General features: G+C 36.1%; 1 protein-coding gene across 3 annotated transcripts in view; it reads left to right on the top strand.

Annotated features, from left to right (window-relative positions):
• The first annotated feature begins 1,336 nt into the window (after positions 1–1,336).
• Positions 1,337–19,074, top strand: part of thraa (thyroid hormone receptor alpha a) — a 42,949-nt gene continuing 25,211 nt past the window's right edge. Inside the window, exon 1 of one of the 3 annotated variants that reach the window (XM_016293354.1) lies at positions 1,337–1,592. The gene's annotated coding sequence lies outside the window, so the exon portion shown is untranslated. The remainder of the gene's footprint in view (positions 1,593–19,074) is intronic. The other 2 variants (XM_016293351.1, XM_016293350.1) reach the window with 2 other exon arrangements.

The raw sequence follows: 19,074 nt of genomic DNA, 5'->3' as shown, positions 1-19,074 counted from the left end.
CACACACCCTTGGTGTTTTTGTCAGTGTGTGTATTTATTAATGACTCGTTGACTGACACGCAAGCCCCAGGGTATGGAGGTAAATGAAAAGATGCATCATTTGTGTGTGTGTGTGTGTTTCACTGATGACTGCTGGACTAACGCCATTAAAATGTTTATACTGAGAAAGATCATATCATATACTGAATTTAATACTCCCTGTCCGCTGTCTAATCATTACTAGACATCATTTATTTATGGTTCAAAAAAGTGTTGTTTGAGATGATAACAACTGAGAAATATTTTAAAACTAGAAGTAAATTAGATTTGTGCCATATTTCTAAAAATATAATCTTTGTATTCATGTTAGTTATGATTCCGTTTAAAAACGTGTGAGTTAATGTTCAAATAAAAGTTCTACAACACTTAACTTGCACACATATTAATCTTTATCAAAAATGTTTTCAAATATATTTGTCAAGTAAAAAATGCTTCGTACAAATATCATTCAATTTTAGTCATAATCTCAAAATTGCTCAATTTGACCTGAACAAAAAGTGCCATTTCATAGAAAGTATCTAATATTTGATATCATATAAAGCAATGTAATATCTGTTTTTTTTTGTCACATGATAACAAAACGGCTTTAGACATGTTGATTACACCACTCTGACATTGATTGGACTGAATATATTTAATTATTTTTAAAGAAAAAAGAAGAAAGTTGGCATAATCTTTCATTATTCATATTTCATTATTTCAGTATTGACCAATAAGCAGCGACTGAGAGTGATTTTAATACTTTTTTGAATTTAAGATCCATAAAAATATGAAAAACTAATTTTACAATTGAAAATATGTTCATCATATAGAATTCATTGTATATGATCATCATATAGAAGTAAAATGTACAAATTGCAATTTCAATGTATTTTTGAATAACCACTTATATATATATATATATCTATATATATATATATATATATATATAATTTATTTTTTTAAACAATGTCTGAGACCTGCACAATAGGCTACATATGTTCAATTTGAATGATTATCTTTTAATCACCAAAGAGGGAAATGTAAGCCTTCTATGTAATAGGCTAAATAATCTCATTATATTGCATTTCCTACAGTAAAAGGGGGCTTGAATTAGCATACTGCAAGATCACAACAATTCAAGGAGGAGATGTATAGATGTCTCAGGAAGTGCTTTCACACACACAGGGGCATCCATCTCACACAGGGTTAAAGTTGCTGTGAACCTGTAGAGAGCAGCATTTGATATAATCACATACTTCTATACCATCAGCTCGTCCTTACCGTAAAGGGGGTGGAGCGATTATAGTAAAGCTCGTGTATTTTCCTGTTGTGGCAGCCGAAACCTGGTCGTTTTCACACACACAGACAAACCAAATATGTATTAACTGCCTTTAAGTGCATATATTCCAAATACAGGCTATTCTTTTAACTAGTTCTTAGCGGTTTGAAAGGGTATCGCAACCCGCCGAAAGGCGATTCGCGACGAAGACCGCTCGTTAAGAAGACTGGTGGCACTTCAGTGGACCATCTCGGTTTTTGGAAGCAGTTCGTCTTTCTTCCTAAGGAAGTGGGTGAGTAATTGTCCTGCGGTCAGCTGTCGCGTTGAGCTTCTCACTTCAGAGGTGTCCACTTATGGTGCGCGCAAAGGTGCAGAGCTGTAAAACATCTGCGGCGTCGTCGCGCCGCTGCGCATGGTTTGAGGCTCTGCACTTTGCACGCGGCATACGAGGTCACCAATGAGGGCTATTACCAAGTTCTGGGTTAGCAAACACAGCTAAAGACTAGTTCACTTAGTTCCCGCTCTTGTGGCTCGTGTAAAGAGTGCATAACCATTGTAAAATGGACTGTTAATTGCATTCGAGATGACTGGCACTGGAGAGCGAGTTGTTCACCACCCTACTGTCATGTAGAAACAATTACTAGGTCATTTGTAAAGAGATATATACAGTTAGGGTTTTCAGTAAGAGTTTTGAGTTTGTATCACCCTAAAGGATATATATATATATATATATATATATATAGATATATATATATATATATATGTATACATATATAGCATATTTATATACATGGACGTGAAATATTGATTGGATTGGTTTTATTTAATTACAGAACAACTGTGTGGGAAACATGAGGGGGCAATTATACAATCTTGCCCTGGAAAACTAATTTTTACCCTGCAGTGACCAATCAATCTATCTATCTATCTATCTATCTATCTATCTATCTATCTATCTATCTATCTGTCTGTCTGTCTGTCTGTCTGTCTGTCTTGTCTGTCTGTCTGTATCTTGATAAATATTGATTTGATTGGTTTTATTAAGTTACTTGTAGAGAAGGAACAACTGTGTGGGAAACTCATTTTCCAGAAATATTTGACCCTTCAGCGATTGACCAGTCAGAATCAAGTATTCCACAGAGCAGTGTACTTAAGGTGCATGTTGAATGACTTGTCCTTTGGTTTACTAATGTTATTAGTACATGTAGGTTGGTTTCATTCGTGGGTGGCAAGGGATCAATCAATCATTTCACCTTGATACAGGTTCATCATTTATAAGTCTTAAATTTATAGGCCCCTTTGAAGAAAACTGTCAGTTTAATGTGCAAAGATTTACATCTACAGCAGTTATAAATCTACAGATGTTGTCACAATGTCAAATAAACTCTAAATTACAAAAGACTAATTAGCAGGATATTGTTGCTAATTTCAACAGCTCAGTTGCAGTTATTACATAGTTGCCTGTTGTTGATCTAATTGTGATTCCAGTTGTATTCATTCATTGCCATACAATAGAGGGAATTATAAGTGAATTGAAGAGAAATTAAATATGAAATATTATTTGTAGTATATTATTGAAATATTATTGTTTCTTTTTCCGGTGCAGTAGTGCATTATGCGACCAAACTCTAACATACGTAAAGAAGTTCTGCAGTTCCACACTCAAGGCCTGTTCACACTGAAGAGGTGTCCAGATATTATTCCCTTGTAATGAGAGTTATTGATTTTTGGTAGCACAAGCAACAGAAGCATCAAAAGCTGAACAGATATTAACTTTTTGCAAATGTGGGATCTTCCCTGATACAGATTGGGCAGAGTATGAAACCAACAGTAGGAAACCACCTGTGACCTCCAGTTATTGTATTGCTGTCATTGTGAATGGGGCTTAACAGTGGTTTTCCTTTTGGTTTCTTCTGTCTGTCTGTCTGTCTGTCTGTCTGTCTTGTCTGTCTGTCTGTATCTTGATAAATATTGATTTGATTGGTTTTATTAAGTTACTTGTAGAGAAGGAACAACTGTGTGGGAAACTCATTTTCCAGAAATATTTGACCCTTCAGCGATTGACCAGTCAGAATCAAGTATTCCACAGAGCAGTGTACTTAAGGTGCATGTTGAATGACTTGTCCTTTGGTTTACTAATGTTATTAGTACATGTAGGTTGGTTTCATTCGTGGGTGGCAAGGGATCAATCAATCATTTCACCTTGATACAGGTTCATCATTTATAAGTCTTAAATTTATAGGCCCCTTTGAAGAAAACTGTCAGTTTAATGTGCAAAGATTTACATCTACAGCAGTTATAAATCTACAGATGTTGTCACAATGTCAAATAAACTCTAAATTACAAAAGACTAATTAGCAGGATATTGTTGCTAAGTTTCAACAGCTCAGTTGCAGTTATTACATAGTTGCCTGTTGTTGATCTAATTGTGATTCCAGTTGTATTCATTCATTGCCATACAATAGAGGGAATTATAAGTGAATTGAAGAGAAATTAAATATGAAATATTATTTGTAGTATATTATTGAAATATTATTGTTTCTTTTTCCGGTGCAGTAGTGCATTATGCGACCAAACTCTAACATACGTAAAGAAGTTCTGCAGTTCCACACTCAAGGCCTGTTCACACTGAAGAGGTGTCCAGATATTATTCCCTTGTAATGAGAGTTATTGATTTTTGGTAGCACAAGCAACAGAAGCATCAAAAGCTGAACAACCCAAGGGTCTGAGAGTAACGCAATTTCAATTCTCTGTGTGTATGTGCTGTACACGTGGAAGAATTGACAATAAAGCAGACTTGACTTGACTTGACTTGAAGGTCCAGTCGTGACATTTTGATTACAAAGTCAAAACATGAAAAATGAAACATATACACACTCTAAAAAATGCTGGGTTGTTTCAACCCAACATTGGGTCAAATATGGACTAACCTAGCTGTTGGGTTACATTTTTTAATTAAAGTTTTAACCCAAAAGTTGGGTTAGTCCATATTTGACCCAAATTTGGGTTGAAACAACCCAGCATTTTTTAGAGTGTGGTTGATTTGTTCACAATATTTGTAACTGTTGTAGGTCGGGCAGTGAAAGCTAAGCATTTATATTTTAAAAATATATTACTATTGCATAATATTCACAACAAATAATAGTAGTAACAATAATAACAATTTATATGATATTGCTATAATAATCAGTCTAAATGCAAAGTGGACTAAAGTGGACCCAAAAGAGAAATAGGCTATTTAAAACATTTGTTATTATTTTAATATTCAAATTGATTATTAATCATTCTACCCTGTGGAATATTGGTTTATAAAGCGTTGCAGGAAATCACATTTAATTGTGGGATTTCCAGTGCAATGTGAATAAATGACTTCTTCTTGTGTATGTGAATGGTAGACTAAAAGTGACCTAATTAAACCACCAATCGAAATGATCAGTGACAATTGAATCATCAGCCACAATTTCATAATCGTGGCAGCCTCAGCGGATGCAACAGGATTGAATAAGAGCACACGAGCTGATCTTTGTTGTGAGGGGCTAAATAATTCAGAGCACGATGGGAACACGCGTCCTTAAAGAACCTAGACTGTGGAACATATGCGATAAATAGTCCGCCAGCTCCAATCTTCCTCAGGTTTCAGCTTCAGACAGCGAGGACGCTATTTACGAACATGGAAGCGCACTTCAGTGAGTCTCTAGGGCCGATGCGACCCAACACGTCGTGTCCTGTATTTGGGGGTGAATCGCCACTGTGCGCTTTTCGGGGAAGTGAAATAGTTCAGTTGCATAACAGCGCTGGCGTCCCGAACTGCATTCATTATATGTTGATGTTGACGTCAGACGGCCGGTCATATGAGGGAACTGCTGCTTCTCGCTCTTGTTCTGTCTGAACAGAATGTACAGAGGAGTTATTCGTCCATGTGCAGCGTTTCTGTGCCGTGTTTTAAACAGTCGTTGGCGCTTACGATGCAGAATGGTGCCCTGTTTGTGTTCTATTTACAGTGCTTTATTTTTAGTGCTCTTTCTGGAGCGGGTTTCTGAGTGAACGGATTTAGCTTCGTGATCGTTTATAGCTCAGCAGTCATTCCTTTATGTGCCTGAAGCATGTAGATTACAACAACAGAGACAGATAATACCTGAAACTGTCAGGTGTTGTAGTGGTCTGGAAAAAAATAATCACAACAAGTATCCTAATAAAGTGAAGTTATGCACAATTTCATATGCTATAGACTTCATGTTTTGTATTTAAAAGAAGATATTTTTAGAATCTTCCATTCATTTATAAGCCAGGTTTTTGAATAGAATTGTCTGCATGTTGGAAGTTTTTTTATTTTTTATAAAAATAGCCTATATACATTCATTCATTTTTTTAAATGACTGGATAAGATTAAATTTTTGTATGCTAAAACCTCAAAAACGGAAACGAGTTAACATTTTAGCCCTTCTGGTTCCACTGTCCTGAAGTCAATGGATTTTTTTTTTAAATGCCTGAAATAATAATCAATAATACAGAGGTTGTCAGGAACAGAGATGCATCTCTCTCAGGGATATACATAGATGCCTCAAAAGCTGCTGTTTCTATTGGGTCAAAGCCGGTCCATGAGCACTCAAGAGCAAATTAACTGTGTGTCTGCATCTGGAGTTATGCGCATGTACAGTATGCATATTTATATCTATATATAGACTTCAGCAGGTGACTATGCTAAATTAACTCAATACAACAATTTGAAGGTGCTGACACAACACTAAAAAGTTAGTAGGTAACACTTTATTTGAAGGGGTGTGCATAAGACTGACATGACACCTTCATAATCATGACATGACACATGTCATGAATATGAAGGAGGTTTTATGCATGTTTATGACAACTGTCATTAAGTGTCATTCGCTCAGTTATGTCATTTTTAATGCAAATATGACATTATTTGACCTAACCCTAACCTAACCCTACTTTTTAATGCAAATATGACAATAGCCCATAACAAAGACATCTCAAACAATGTCATCTTTGCATTAAAAATTGCATAACTGAGCGAATGACACTTAATGACAGTTGTCATAAACATGCATAAAAAACCTTCATATTCATGACATGTGTCATGTCTTGATTATGTAGGTGTCATGTCATGATTATGAAGGTGTCATGTCAGTCTTATGCACACCCCTTCAAGTAAAGTGTAACCAGTTAGGATATATAAAAACCTGTAATATTGAATTAATGCATATTAAAACACAAATAAACACATTCTCACCTGTGAAAGGTTATCCCATTTCTTCGGAAAGTCTTCAGTGGTTTTTACAATCAGAGAATGCACAGTGTGGCATCTAGGAAGACTCCTTGATTTTTCCTGTGAGTGACGTTATTAAAGTCACTTCTCATGTTGTCAAGTTTGACTGTAAAAAAGTTGCTGTTGGAATTTCCAGGTTTTATCCTGTCTTCTGTTAGTGAAGACATATTGTCTTGACAAATTTCACTTAAGTGTTAGGCTACCTCAGTGTTGCTCTGTTATCTTAGCCTAATCATTAGATTGCAGTCTCACATTTAATTTTAGGCCTACTGTATTGCGTGCTCAGACAGATATTGTATCTTCTTAGATGTTCTCTATTCAGTAGATCAGCGCTTCCCAACTTATCTTCACATGAGACCCACTACACCCCCCCCCCCAAGAAAATAACATGCACTTTATTTTCACTTCATTTTGTGCACATATTTGAACACATATTTATAATTTGAATTACAAAAGGTTGAGAATTTATACTTTGGAACATTTTAATTTCTGCTCATTGAAAAGCCAGTGTGCTATGCTGAGACTTTTGCCTTTGAAAAGTATGGATGGAGCTGCATTTGATTTGCTGTTTAGTCCTTTTAATCTATTATTCTCTTCTTTTCAGTTTGCAGTTTTCACACTATTAGCTAGAAAATGAGCTTCTGCAATTATTGCATGGATTAGTTGATATCTGTGAGTGAAGCTGTAATTGGTTTCTATGTGATAGACACATTTTCTCCCAGATCCTTTATAGGATCCATCATTGTAAATGATTGTAAATGATATTATGCATATCCATACATATTTCTGTACTGAATAAATAAGACCTATCAATCACTGCTGAGCAATTAATGGTGTACCAAACAACAGGACACCAGTGTTACTGCTAATTAGACTTTTTAAATGAAGTCAATGAAAGATGAATATGGTCCCATGGACACTAATATCCACCGAGTTTCTCCTCCTAATCCACAGAGCTCCGACCTCGAGACGAGACTTAATGAACAGCTATCATCAGTAATTATCTCAGCAAATCTTAATGATTATTTTAACACGCTTGTGGTCACTACAAAGAAGGGTCTGTTGTAGACATAATTTGACTTGTGGCGTATATAATTGTATGATTTAATGAGAATTTATTGTTATATGAAAACACACTATACTGTTCAAAAGTTTGGGGTCGGTAAGATTTTTAAAAAGGTTTCTGAGTCTCTTCTGCTCACCAAAGCTGTATTTATTTTATCAGAAATACAGAAAAACCGTACTGTTGTGAAAGATTATTAACATTTAAGATAACTGTGTTCCATTTCAACATATATGAAAATGTAATTTATTCCTGTGATAGCAAAGCTAAATTTTGTGTTGCTTTATTTATTTATTTTGTGGAAACGGTGATACTTTTTTCACGATTTTTTGATGCATAGTTCAAAAGAACAGCATTTATTTGAAATAGAAATGTGTTTGTACCATTGTAAATGTCTTCACTGTCACTTTTGATCAATTTAATGCATTCTTACTGAATACAAATATAATTTTCTGTGGTACTGTAGTGTACTGTAATTCAAAATGTTCCCAAAAAGTCAATCCCACAAAAAAAACATTAGGCCAAAAAGTCAATTTTGCTTTATTTAACAAACAAAGTGATTTTATGTAGAAATATATATAAAAAAATTACACTGGGATATCATCTTCACATTTTATAACATTTTAGAACAGAAGAACCTAAGTACAGTAAGCAGCCCAACATGTTCAACAGCTTCAAGGTCAAAAAATGCATGCAAATAAGACGTGATGGCATTCCTGGAGGAAGTTTATGAAAACATGATGAAGGTAGTTGTTAACGTGGTGGAGATAAGTGCACCGTAAACTCTAATCTATCAGTCATGAGATGTTATTAGGCTACTATGAAACATCAAAGACGTGAGGCCGCAGTGTTTTATGGGATAAAGCACTTATGGGATATCACTACACTAGTGGTAAAGTACAATGAAGTAACAGCAGCACCCTGATATTCAGGACAAAATCACAATTCTAAGTTGATATCTAAATTTTAAACATGAATAAATATGTTCCAATCAAGGATTTCTTATATGTCTCAGACATTTAATAATGAAGAATGGCTGACTTTCTTTTCTAGATGTAATCTCTGCAACAGAAAAACATCCTGAGGTTTTCCTGAAACTTCAGTTCTCTTCATACAGTAGATCTAAAATGAAGGATGTGGGATTATGGTAGTCAGTTCTCTGTTAAAAGGTTTCCGATTTAATTTCACAACCTTCTTTTCGTGTAAGATTTATGTAACTTTTCTTGGAGATCTTATGTTTGTTTGATCTAATATTGTAGCACTCACTTGTTGACAGTTGGCATCAGTGTTAGTACAGCAGAAGCCAGTTTGACTGTGCCACTGGAGGAAGGAAGTGGTTGCAGAGAGAATTTTGAGTTCTGCAAAAATATTCAAATAGCACATGCAAAACCGCAGAAGTTTGTGCTGCTTTGTTTCTTACACATCAGTTGTTTTACATTGATCTTCATTATTTGCTTCCCCTCGTGTCTGCTAATTAATCATGTTACTAATATATGCCATGTGCGAATGCATTTGTGTGTATTTGCAGCTACATAATGAATTTATTGTCTTGCAGTTGGATTATTTACATATGTTTGGACTTGTGGGCATAATGAGCCAATATTAAAGTATACTTCTCACATTCCCCTGAGCCCTGTATAAATAAGCAACCAATAAAAAACAAGAACGAGAGAGAGAAAGAGACATTTAAAGTGCTATATTCTCAGGCCTACAATATGAAATCCAGTATGAAACACTGATGATTAAAAATGACCCCAAATATGGGCTGTAGGTGGGGATGCACAATGTTATTTCTTATAATATTGGAGATTTGTGCCAGTTTTTTAAAGGGGTCATATGATGCTTTTTTAAAGATCATTATTTTGTGTATGTGGTGTAACAGAATATGTTGACATGCTTTAATGTTCAAAAAACACATTATTTTTTAAATACTGCACATTATTACTGAGTCTCATGACAGACACAGTGATGAATATGTGTTTGCAGTACACAAGCCATGGTTAAGACAGCTGACTCCACTGTGATGTGTCTCTTTCGCTCTCTCGCGCTCTCTCTCTCTCTCTCTCGCTCGCTCGCTCGCTCGCTCGCACACACACACACACGATGCGCAAAACTCCGCATTTGAACAGTCAATAGCAAATACTTAAACTAATAACAAAACAGTAGCTGATTCAGAAGTGCCAGATTGTCATAGCAAAGTCAGAATGACCTCCTCTCCTAGGTTCATGAAACGGTCGTCCATAAAATGCATTGCTGTTCTGTTGTAAGTAATCTTAAAGATTCCTAAATGCATCTAAAGTGCTTTTGCTTTTGCCTAGAAACACACAGCGTCTCCCTGACATGGCTGCTTCAACACTAACTGCGGTTACTGAAACCACCCCTTCTTTCTTTGCGTGAACATTTGGGCGGCATTATGCAAATATTTCCAGATAGTGAGGTAGATATGTGGGGGCGTGTTAGAACGAGCCGTTTTAGGGGGGCGTGGCAGAGTCTTAACTTTGATAAAGAATATCTCTTTGGTTTTGAGACTTTAGTCTTTGCAACTTCAGGGATCTTATCTATTCACAATCAGCTTGTAACACTCCAAAGAGAACGGAAAACTTGAAATCGCATCATATGACCCCTTTAAAAGATCTATAGATTATCATATAATAATAATTTAAAGGGACAATAACATATTATGGCAGTGTTTTCAGCCTACGATCTTTTGAAGAGCACTGCCTCTTTAAGAGTGCATGTCATGAGTGGCTTGTGTGTCTGGTTACATCCTTAGATGTGAGACCGTTGTAAGTGTAAAGTCTCGTTTTGCTGTATTTCATATTAAACTGCTGGAGGTAAGAGGGACTGGGGAATCCAGACAGGATGTAGTAGTTTGGCAGCTTGCTTGAAGAAACAGTTTTGTGAGGTGAAGTATTTGGCATGAATGGTTCCTAAAGATTTTCCAGATGTAAGAAGTGTGAACAGACTGTGTGATGGATGATAGCAACAAAACTGGGCCCATGGAACGGGGCCATTTGGACACCCTTTTCACGGTTTGAGGTTGTTGAAACTGCTAATACTAGACCTTAGTTACCACTTTAGTGTGGGTGAGTTACACAACAAGTTTCCGCAAGGGCATATTAAATTGATCAGGTGACAGTAAAGACATTTATAGTGTTACAGAAGATTCTTATTTCAAATAATTTTTCTTTCTTCTTTCAAAAACATAATACATATTTACCAGAATATATCATTTTCACAGTTCCCCCCACATCACATCATAAACCTGTATAATAAAATCTAAGTTATGTATTACTGATCTATCAAGCCATGTGTTATTAGTGTGACTAATGTTAAACATTTGCTGTTAACAGTTTGGATGACATGCATCCATGATAAATCGGTCATTTGCTGTGAGTCACATCTGAGGGCTCAAATCACTGTTCTCCTTTCTTTTATCCCCTTTGGCTAGAAAAGCCTTTCAGATGGCATGATCAGAACATATGCCTGATGTACAGAGAATAATATCATATTTCTTGACTGCATTGCACACAGATGGTGTCAGAATATCAGTATCAAACAGCTCTGTAAGCCTGCCAACAGATGACCTAATTTTACTTGTTCACTTCATATTTCCTTGCGCAGTATACATTCGGTTAATTTCATAATTCCTTGTGCAGTGTACATGCAGTCGACATAAATGCACATACCCCTCTTTTCCCAGAAAGGCTTACCAAGAATGCTTTGGTATATTAAATGCACGTGTGGTACTGTGTGCCATAAGTGTATGAAGTGTCAGTGACTGTACAGAGTGGCAGCTTATGTAAAAAGCGGCACAGGTGCAGTGGAAATGTCCCCAGGGTCGGACCGTGACCCCTGCGTCTCCCCAAAAAGCCATTTTGCATTACAGCAACAGCACTGTAACAGTGGATCGTGTTTCACTGGCCTCCGTCTGGCCCCTCATTCATCTCGTGCAGATTGTTGATCCTGTGCGAGTCTGCATGGATATGTGAAAGAGGAAGAGAGCATGTATATATATTCCAGTGGTGTGATTTATGTGCTTGTCAGGTTTGTTGTGCCCTCACCTCCCTGTTTTCCCTTGCAACTATGTGTTTGTCTTTCTGCTATAGTGTGACATGTCTGTTAAGTTGGCAACATAACTATGTGCTGCCACACTTACGATGGTGCCACACCTTGAGCGCCATAGAGACAAAGAAAAAAAACTAGGCTGATAGTGATTTGGGCAAACACAGACATATATAGAAACGCATGAAGTACTCATTCATTATGAGTAGGCCTGTCGCAATAATCAATATATCGACTTATCGCACAATATATGTACATGACCTCAATAATTTTTGGTGACTCAATATATCGCAATATATATATCACCGTGTTTTTTACATTCCACTTGCACCTGAGCCTTTTGCAGCTTCTCGTACATAACGTGGTGTAGTCATGAGGTCCTAGTTCAAATTTAAAAAATGCTTCTACAAAAGTTTCATCTGCAGATATGGCCTTGTTTAGGGATCTGTGCCTTTGTGCATGCGGACATCTGACTGCTAAGTAGTGATTGTGTTTTTCAGCAATAGTGTGCACCCTTCATTTACAGAGAAAAGAAGGACAGGGAAAAATCTGTAGATGGAAAAATCTCCATAAAAGTTATTTTGTGCATTTCTCTTTTTTTTCTACTTGTTACTTTGCACTTTTGGTTAGAAATGTTTATTTACTATTTATTCAAGTTTTTTAAGGTATCTAATATTTTGATACTTAATTTCCATGATCTAAATATTCTTAAAAATGTAAAGTTTGTTGTCATTTGGAAGTGTGTTGGCCTTCTTGCATTATTATGCTGTTACATTATGATTATACTGTATATTTAGTGGCATAAAATGGTCTTTAAAATGACAATAATATCGCTTATCACAATTATTTCTGGGGCAATATATCGCACAATAAAAAGTTGTTATTGTGACAGGCCTAATTATGAGTAACACAACTCCTGTAGATTTAGTTAACAACCATTTGTTTATATAAATGCTGTAACATAACAACAGATTGCCACTTTTAGCAGTTTTGGGCTGAAATGACTGTGGCTATGTCTATTGGGATAAATCTGAAAATGCATGTTTTCTCTACATTTTGCCTTTCGTTCACAGTAGGGCTGCACAATTAATCAAATTTCTAATCGCAATTACAATTACGGATGCCACAATTACGTAATCATACAAAGCGGCAATTAATTGTTCAAAATCCACTTGTTATTCTGTGTGCTTAAGAGGTGTTCTTTTCTTTCTACATGTTATCTTAAGGGTTTTACCGTTGTTATAATTTTAGTATAGCATTATAATACCATGCATATTTTGTCTTTTTTATTTAAAGAAGAAACCAATCCAATGCATAGTTCACATTTGAGGCTTAATATTATAGAACAGTGTTTCCCAACTGGGGTGCTGTCTGTCGAGAGCAGGGGTGCCGTGTAAAAAATCCTTTTTTAATATTTTTAAATTGCTAAAATGTTCAAAAAAGCATCTACTATATAATATCAATTTCTGATGTCACCAATAATTAGAGATGCACTGAAATTTCGGCTGCCGAAAATTAGTTCACTGCTCAGGTTTCACTTTCACGTGGTGTGACGCTCTGCGTATTATCCCGCTCTATGCGTGTGCGCTTCGCTCAATCGCTCCACTCGTATACCGTTCATGCTCATCGGAACAGCAAAGTCCACTCAGAAATCGAGCTGACAGGAAACATCGATGTAGTACAGTATTGTTTGTCTGCAATAGAGCCCTACTGTGTTGTAACAAGGTGTGGTATATGGGCAACTCTGGTAACGCTGCCCTCTCATTCACTGATCTGCTAACCGCTATGCTATGCTCGCGTGTTCTGATAATAATAGCTTTCTAGGACTAAAAATTCTTTGGATAATTGGTAAAAAAAAATAAAAAAAGGTTAAATATCTTAACCCTACTGTTAGACCTACCTGAAAAACTAAAAAGCAATTTATTTAATTCGAAGGCCTGTCGTTATTTTTTATTTGTGCTATCATTAATAATTTCTTTATTTGTTCTTATTTTATTACTGACTGCTTACTTGTCATTTTTTATTCAATTCAAAGTTTGAAATCAAGCTATCTCGTGCTACTGCAACACAATTACCCCACTGTAAAATAAAAAAACACTGAGTGAGCAAAAATTTGTGAGATAGCTAGTTATAATGGTAATTAAATAATGTTTACATATGTATAAAAGCCTACATTAAAATCTGTCATATAAATTGGTCTCTTCATTAGAAATTAGCCTACTGATTGCCACCATTGATGGACAAATTTTTTTTAATAATATTAAAAATATCTGTATGACATTATATTCTGCAGTTCTTCCCTGCACTCTCAGAAATAAAGGTACAACAGCTGTTACTGGGGCGGTACCTTTTCAAAAGGTACCCTTTTGTACCTATTAGGTTCTAATATGTTCACTTTAAGTACCAATACATCCTTTAAGGTACCAAAATGGGCCGTTTATGTACAAATATGTACCTTTTGAAAAGGTACCGCCCCAGTAACAGCTGTTGTACCTTTATTTCTGAGAGTGTGTTGTACCGAATATCTATACTTTTCAAATTATCATATCGAAGTTAGAAATTCAAATATTGTGACAAAATTAATTTTGTAGGGTGCCACAAGTTTGTTAAAATTTCCAAAGGGTGCCGCGACTAAAAAAAGGTTGGGAAACACTGCTATAGAAAAGCAATAAAGGTTTTTCAGTTAGTGTTTTCAGCTTGTTCATTTTCATCTAATAATATGGCATGCGGTTGCTTCAAACAATGGTATAAACATCAATCAATGTAAATTATGATGATCGTAATTAATAATCGCAATTACAATATCAAGGGAATAACTAACAATTATGATTTTTGTCATAATCATGCAGCCCTAGTTCACACTGAAACTGCGTTTTTGTTTAGTGCCATTTTTTTAAAGGGGTTTTTGTATATCCATGTTTGTACTGGCATAGAGCGCTGCAGTCATGACGTCAAAAACCGGAAGACTAATTGACTGCTGGTTTCCATGAGATTTTCCTGTGGGGTTTTTTTTTTTTAATTCATGAGTAAAATAAAGCCTGTGGTAAACATAACTTGACGATACTTGAACATTTTGTTCTACAACGTAAACCGCGCACACTCACACCCCAAACATTCTTATCTAGTTACTTATTAGAAACATACGTTTTTAAAAAATGAACAGAACGGCTTCAAAATTTGCTTTTTCGGTATATACAAAATGTCAAAGTATCATCATTTTATGTTTAACACAGACTTTATTTTACTCATGAATTGAAAAATGTAAGGTATCCAGCAGTGAATAGTCTTCCAGCTTTTGACATCACTGAGCGATATGGGCTTAAAAATATATCACGATATTTCTGGTATTTATTGTGATGATGATATCAATAACGATAATTTAGGGAATCCTGTTTCTTTAGAGAAAAGTATTCTCTTTCCTATTTTTACCCAAAATAGGGTGCTGTGAGCATTACTGAGTACACACACGTAAGGTAATGACTGTTTAATTCATACTGGAAGCCGGAGGGCGCCCTTGTGCAGAAACTCCACATATGCATAGCAGAAGTAATACTACTGACCACGCTCCATGAAATCCCTAATATGGACAAAGGTATCTAGTTAACTCTGAATAAAAAGCACAACGGAGATAGAGAAATTTTAACTAATGAAACTTGAAGACAATAAACATACGATTGCACAAAATATATGGTTTATCTGTGTTCTTCAAGCAATCTTGGGTATTTTTAATAAGGAAAATATATTTAGAATGCAATGATAATCGACATAGCCTTTATCACTGTTAGGGTTGGGCCGATAGACGATGCATCGTCCATCGCCGATGGCTGACAGACATCACGATGTTCAGCTGACATCGTGATTCCTCCACCCTCCCACCACCACCCCCTCTCCCGCAATCCGCCGCATCCCAGTTCCGTGTTCGGAAAGGAAATTAAGTGTACTACAGAAACCCTAAAGGGAATAAATAGCCTACGAGATGGGAGGATAAAAACATATTTCAATACTTTTTCTCGCAATTAAATCGTTGGGTAAGTATAGGCGACTGTATATAAATTGCGGGCATCAGGGAGCCGCTATTGAAACCGCTTTCGATTGCGCGCTCTCATTTTACTTTCACGTTCACTTTCGAGATTCACGATCACAAGGACTCTATACTATGGAGCGGCAGTACTTACCACATATTTTGACAAGATTAGATGTTTGTCATTGGTGCTCAGGATCTGCAAATCATTCGCCTTCGTCCTATCAGACTTTTCTCCTTACACTGTGTATGTGGTAAGTGAACTTTCATGTACTGTAATGCAACAGGCTACCGCTAGCAAGCGGCTAACCTTTTACTGGCTCTGTATAATGCGTTATTTGTTTCACGCTTCGGGCACACCCCTAAGGCCTTTCAGATGTGTTAGAGTGGACGAATGGAAAGCATTTAAAACCTATAGACAGAGAGCGTTTAAAAAACAAAAATGCTCATTTTAAATATAGATGGATTAATGTTGATATAGCCTGTGGCATTAGAAGTGCCTGTGATGTTCTTTGCAGAATCATGGCCTTGGGTATGGTTTATTAATTATTATCCCTCGAAATCAGTTTTCCCATGGAGAAAATGAATGGGATTTTTACTTGCTTTTGTGTTTACACATACATATATAGCTAGTTTTTTCAGTTACCGTTTTTTAAAACAGCATCAGAGTATACTCTAATACTATTCAGTAAGTGTTCAGTTAGTATTCATTCCATTTTGAACAGAGAAAAATTATTTGTTTGGTTTTTTTAGTGTACCACTTCCTCTCTTTGCAGTTATCACATGTGTAAAGAGCAGTGTTGGTGAATCTACTTTCAAGCTTTAGTTTGCTAAGCTTGCAAGCATGAGGGTTTTTGGGTGAATGGGTATCGATTTATATAGAGGCTTGAATTGGTGATTCATTTATTTTTGAACGGTTAATTTATTTGAACTTTACAAACAAACTATTTCACTAAAATGACTCAGACGTTCCAATACTTTCACTTTTGAGAGAAAGAGAGGATATTTTAGGAGCACATGTTTGATTATCACCTCAGTTTGTACAGCTTTGTAGAGCTACTTCTCTGAAAAAGTAGCTTTTTATAGGAAAAGCTACACTGCTTTGAATAACAGAAACAACAGGGGCTACAAAAGGACTGAGAACCCACCTGGGATGTTTACCACACTGCTCAAAGTGAAGTGAATTCATTGTTGGTTTGTGTACATCAAGGTCTCTGCGCTGTCGCCGGCCAACGAGTTGGTGTTTTTCAATGTATGCTTCAGACACAGGTCACGACGAGGCGTCCCCCATAGCGACCCTTAGAGGACGCAGTTCGAAGTTCCCATGAAAGGGAACCAATATCTCCCTCTAGATCCATTTACACTGGATTGTGCACTGATCTGTATTAACCCTTAACCTTGTTTGCTATACTGTGTCTCTAGAGTAAGAATATTGTGTACTGTACAAAACAGCACTAGACTTTCACTAATTAGCAGAAATATGAGTTGTGTTTTTGCCATGGAAAATGTGAATATGCTCCTAATGTGATCTGAAGCAAACATCCAATCAGACATTGTGAGAAACTTGAGACAGGGAATGGGGTTTTGATGATTCTATACACCATCTTAAAAAATACATTACTGCCCGTGTAAGTGTTAAAACGCTGCATAATCCTGCAGTTGATGATCAATTTAATGCATCCTTTCTGAATAATAATTTTATAAAAAATATTTTTTTATAGGCAACATTTAGTTTTTTTGTTGTTGTTGTTGTTTTTTACTGTGTATATTTTCCAGTATGGCATTGGCACAGTTTGTATCTTGTTGTTTTTTTAATATGCAAACAGTGTTATTGACAGGGATCCCATACTGCAACATTTCATATTCTGGAATGTGTTGGAATATACATGATGATTATTTTAATATTTTTATTGTAATACAGTACAGTGTCTTTCTCTTTAGTGCTGTAAACACCAAAGTGTACCAGTTAGTATGTGAACTTTCACCATCAAGATAGTCTCCACTTTCAAATAAAAGACGAAAAACTTTTGAACTTAAGAAGGAATGATCTTTATTATATAGTAAATGCCAAACTGATAAAGCTCTGACATATTCAGCTATCACCTACAGTAATGGTTTATGTTGACTATTATAAAGATTAAATGATTAGTGTTCAGCTTGTCAAAAAATGCTTATATAGGCTATTATTGAGTATTCATCAACACTCCTTTTCATTTCTTTGTGTAAAATGAGGAATGAAGAAAGATTTCTCCCTTAATAAATTCTGCTGTTTGTCACTATGTATTTTTAGTTGTATTTAGTGTAAATTGATCTGCTCAAGCTTAATGCTGTGACCGCAATTAAGATTCAGTCATTTAAAAACTCTCATTGTTTTTGCCCCTGGGAAATAAAGCTCTGATTAAATTATTAATTATATTGTTGCATATATTTTAGAATATATTGCCCTGTTTGTGTGGGGTTTGTAGGAGCTCTGCAGTATATAATAAGTGATGGAACATGTTGGCTGTGAATCCGATGTTTACTGTGTAACCTAGGGTCTGTTGTTTTTTTACCTCTCGGGAGCTCTTGGGATATTGCCAGAGGACCTAAATCCAACTCCTGCCCATCTATAGCCTATATTTGCCTAGAATGTTTTAAGCATGAACCTATACTGGTAGGTTATGTCTGTAACTTTGTATTCCCTAGGTTCCTCCCCCCATGCTCCCCATTTCTTCCCCAGGAACGACAGTCCTGCTAAGCCCCAGCTAACCCCTAAATCTAATGCTTAGCCTGCTGGTGCCATCACTGCCATGGACCTAATGGACCTAATGCCTGTGTTTTGTAGACTCAGAGGGGATCAGGGGTTGTTGTAAGTGCAAATTCAAACATTGGATTTATGTTGCATTACCGCCAACAATCTGATTTGTCCTATGCATTGTTAGCAAGCAGAAACTCAATGGCAGATTTACTTTAGGGTTAGTTGGCACTGCAGATCAAGGTAAGGTAAGGATGTGTTCCTTTACACCGTGAAAACAAGTGAGAGTCTTTTACAATATTTATTTGAACTTAACATGATCTGACACAGACACTAATGCAGCACTTTGCATTTTCTTACACAACCCTGTAACCTGATGGGAAATAAGGGCACACTGTATGTGTCAGGTTAAATATTTCTTCTTTTTCAAACTAGGGGCTCGGCAGCAAATATCACATCCCTTAGGTCTTTTACTCACCTTCCTTTGACCCATGATACTTCCTACCCCTACCTGCGGGTGGGAATTATAACATTCTTTTTAGAGGAATATTTACCAGAAAAATTATTTACCAAAATTTAATTAGCAGAAAAAAGTAAATATATA

Source organism: Sinocyclocheilus grahami, unplaced genomic scaffold (assembly GCF_001515645.1).
Source record: "Sinocyclocheilus grahami isolate Dianchi unplaced genomic scaffold, SAMN03320097.WGS_v1.1 scaffold302.1, whole genome shotgun sequence".
NCBI classification, from domain to species: Eukaryota; Metazoa; Chordata; class Actinopteri; order Cypriniformes; family Cyprinidae; genus Sinocyclocheilus; species Sinocyclocheilus grahami.
Note: the sequence above shows the minus strand (reverse complement) of the source record. Positions and strands in the feature narration are given on the sequence as shown.